This window comes from Hordeum vulgare, chromosome 6H (assembly GCF_904849725.1).
Source record: "Hordeum vulgare subsp. vulgare chromosome 6H, MorexV3_pseudomolecules_assembly, whole genome shotgun sequence".
NCBI classification, from domain to species: domain Eukaryota; kingdom Viridiplantae; phylum Streptophyta; class Magnoliopsida; order Poales; family Poaceae; genus Hordeum; species Hordeum vulgare.
In genome coordinates, this window is record NC_058523.1 from 96,544,878 (window position 1) to 96,549,030 (window position 4,153).

The following is a 4,153-nucleotide window of genomic DNA, read 5'->3' on the forward strand; positions in this document are numbered from 1 at the left end:
GAATCACCTGGTTATTCTTCTCTTATTGATAGAAGAAAAAAAGAAAACATCTATGATAATTGTTAAAACCAAAAATACAGTGGAAATGTTGCTGGATTTTATATAATATTTTGATAAAAGAAAAAGAAAACCTCACAAGGTGAGTTGAGTCATATTCTTCTCATTTCATATCACCAACCAAACACAAGAATGGAACGAACCCATAACATTTTTTATCTTCAACCGAACACAAGAATGGAACCAACCCATTCCTTCAGAACGAGACCATGACATGCCATGTCTTTTGGTTCTCAAACCAAACACACCCTAAGCCAACAGTGCATCATCGAGCTTCTTAGACCAATTCTTTCTAGACCTATTGACAGTCGTTTGCAGAATTAGTTTAATCTCTCTATTGCTTAGCTGTACTTGACCACTGGACTGAGGGTGATAGGGAGATGCAATTCTATGATTGACATCGTACTTAGCAAGAGTTTTACGGAAAGCACAATGAATAAAATGTGAACCACCATCAGTCATTAGATATCTAGGGACTCCAAATCTAGGGAAAATAACTTCTTTAAGCATCCTGATAGAGGTGTTCTGATCCGCACTACTAGTTGGGATAGCTTCTACCCACTTAGTGACGTAATCAACAACAACTAGGATATGAGTATACCCGTTGGATTGTGGAAAAGGTCCCATATAATCAAAGCCCCAAACATCAAATGGTTCAATGACAAGCGAATAATTCATTGGCATTTCCTGACGTTTACCGATATTACCTATTCTTTGACATTCATCACAAGACAAGACAAACTTACGGGCATCCTTGAAGAGAGTGGGCCAATAGAAACCTGATTGCAGTACCTTGTGTGCAGTTCTATCTCCCGCATGGTGTCCTCCGTAAGCCTCGGAGTGACACTTCTATAGGATATGTCCCTGTTCATGTTTAGGTACACAACATCTAATAACACCATCTACTCCTTCCTTATAAAGGTGAGGGTCATGCCAAAAGTAATGTCTCAAATCAAAGAAGAATTTCTTCTTTTGCTGGTATGTGAAACTAGGTGGTATACATTTGGCAACGATATAGTTTGCATAATCAGCATACCATGATGCACTACGTGAAGTATTGATGACATTCAGTTGCTCATCAGGAAATCTATCATCAATCGGTTGTGGGTCATCAAGAACATTCTCCAACCTAGACAAGTTATCTGCTACTGGGTTCTCAGCACCCTTCCTATTGACAACATGCAAATCAAATTCTTGTAGCAAGAGAACCCATCTGATAAGTGTAGGTTTAGCGTCTTTCTTTTCCATGAGGTACTTAATAGCAGCATGATCAGTGTGAATAGTGACTTTGGAATCAACTATGTAAGATCTGAACTTTTCACATGCAAACACGAGTGCTAAAAATTCCTTTTCAGTAGTAGCATAGTTTCTTTGGGCAGTGTCTAGAGTTTTACTAGCATAGTGAATAACATTCCACTTCTTATCAACTCTTTGTCCTAGAACAGCACCAACAACATAATCACTAGCATCACACATGATTTCAAAAGGTAAGTTCCAATCAGGTGGTTGAACAATAGGTGCAGTTATCAAAGCCTTTTTAAGTATTTCGAAGGCTTCCTCAGAATCATCGTAAAAAACAAAAGGAATATCCTTTTGCAAGAGATTGGTAAGAGGCCTAGAAATCTTAGAGAAGTCTTTAATGAACCTTCTATAGAAACCAGCATGACCAAGGAAACTTCTTATAACTTTGATATATGTGGGGCATGGCATTTTCTTGATTGCATCAAACTTAGCCTTATCGACTTCAATACCTCTTTCAGAAATTTTATGTCCTAAGACGATGCCTTCATTAACCATAAAGTGTCACTTCTCGCAATTCAAGACAAGGTTGGTGTCTTTACATTTCTGTAAGACTCGATCAAGGTTGCTGTGGAAATCATCAAAAGAAGACCCGTAAATGGAGAAGTCATCCATGAAAACCTCAACAATCTTTTCGCAAAAGGCAGAGAATATAGCCATCATACATCTTTGAAATGTGGCAGGTGCATTACATAAGCCAAAAGGCATACGTCTGTAAGCAAAGGTACCGAAAGGGCAGGTGAAAGTTGTTTTCTCCTGATCAGCTTGTGCAACTGGTATTTGGGAGAAACCAGAATAACCATCTAGAAAACAGAAGTGTGTGTGTTTAGACAGTCTTTCTAGCATTTGGTCGATAAAAGGCAAAGGGTAATGATCTTTCCTAGTGGCTTTCTTCAATTTCCTAAAATCGATCACCATCCTATAGCCAGTAATAATCCTCTGTGGGATCAATTCATCCTTATCATTAGGGACCACGGTAATACCTCCCTTCTTAGGGACGCAATGCTCCGGACTTACCCAATCACTATGAGCAACATGATAAATAATACCCGCTTCCAGGAGCTTTAGTATTTCTTTTCTTACTACCTCTTTCATCTTAGGATTTAATCTCCTTTTATGATCAGCAAGTGGTTTGGAATCAGGATCGGTTTTAATCTTGTGCTGTCACAGAGTGGTACTAATGCCCTTAAGATCATCAAGAGTATATCCAATAGCAGCACGGTGCTTCCTCAGAGTTTTTAGTAACTTCTTTTCTTCATGCTCTGAGAGACTAACACTAATCATAACGGGATATATCTCTTTTTCATCGAGATAAGAATACTTAAGAGTATCAGGCAACTGTTTAAGCTAGAACACAGGATCACCCTTTGGTGGGGGTGGACCTCCAAGCAGTTCAACAGGCAAGTTATTCTTAAGGATAGAATACTGTTCAAAGACAACTCTATCTATCTCATCCCTTTCATCCATATGCATATCATTTTCATGCTCAAACAAGTACTGCGATAACGGATCAGTAGGAGGCACAACAATAGAAGCTAGGGCAATAATTTCATCCTTACTAGGCAACTATTTTTCATGAGGTTGCCTACCAAACTTGGAGAAATTGAACTCATCCTCAGGCAAACTATTTTTCAAAGATAAGGGAAATACCTTCTGCTTGACCTCATCCTCAGGCAAACCTACAAGCTTAAATAAACCACAAACTTTATCTACATAGGTTAGATGCAAGTTTGGATGTGATGTTCCATCTCATGTAAAATGATTAGCCAGTAGTTTCTCAAGCATACCCAAAGGAAATTCATAGAAAATATTTTCAGTAGGTGCAGCAAGTTGAGGAGCAACTCCTTGTGCTTCCGTTCGAGGTGAAGATACCCCGAACAACCTCCTCAAAGGATTAGTTTCCATAGTGACAAGTGACAATAAATTTCAGCACACTATATAAATGTTTCCTTACCAAATTCCACTTACCAAAGGCGCTTCACTCCCCGGCAACGGCGCCAGAAAAGAGTCCTGATGACCCACAAGTATAGGGGATCTATCGTAGTCCTTTCGATAAGTAAGAGTGTCGAACCCAACGAGGAGCAGAAGGATGTGACAAGTGGTTTTCAGCAAGGTAATCTGTGCAAGCACTTAAATTAACGGTAACAAGTAGTTGTGTGACAAGATGATTCATAGCAAGTAGCAAGTAACAAAAGTAGCAATGGTGCAGCAAAGTGGCCCAATCCCTTTTGTAGCAAGTGACAAGAGTGGACAAAGTCTTATATGAGGTAAAGCGCTCTCGAGGACACATGGGAAATTCTGTCAAGCTAGTTTTCATCATGTTCATATGATTCACGTTCGCTAATTTGATAGTTTGATATGTGGGTGGCCCGGTGCTTGGGTACTGCCCTTACTTGGACAAGCATGCCACTTATGATTAACCCCTCTCGCAAGCATCCACAACTACGAAAGAAGAATTAAGACAAAGTCTAACCATAGCATTAAACTAGTGGATCCAAATCAGCCCCTCACGAAGCAACGCATAAACTAGGGTTTAAGCTTCTGTCACTCTAGCGACCCATCATCTACTTAATACTTCCCAATGCCTTCCTCTAGTCCCAAATAATGGTGAAGTGTTATGTAGTCGACGTTCACATAACACCACTAGAGGAAAAACAACATACAACACATCAAAATATCGAACGAATACCAAATTCACATGACTACTTATAGCATGACTTATCCCATGTCCTCGGGAACAAAAGTGACTACTCACAAAGCATAATCATATTCATGACCAGAGAGGTAATGAGTAGCA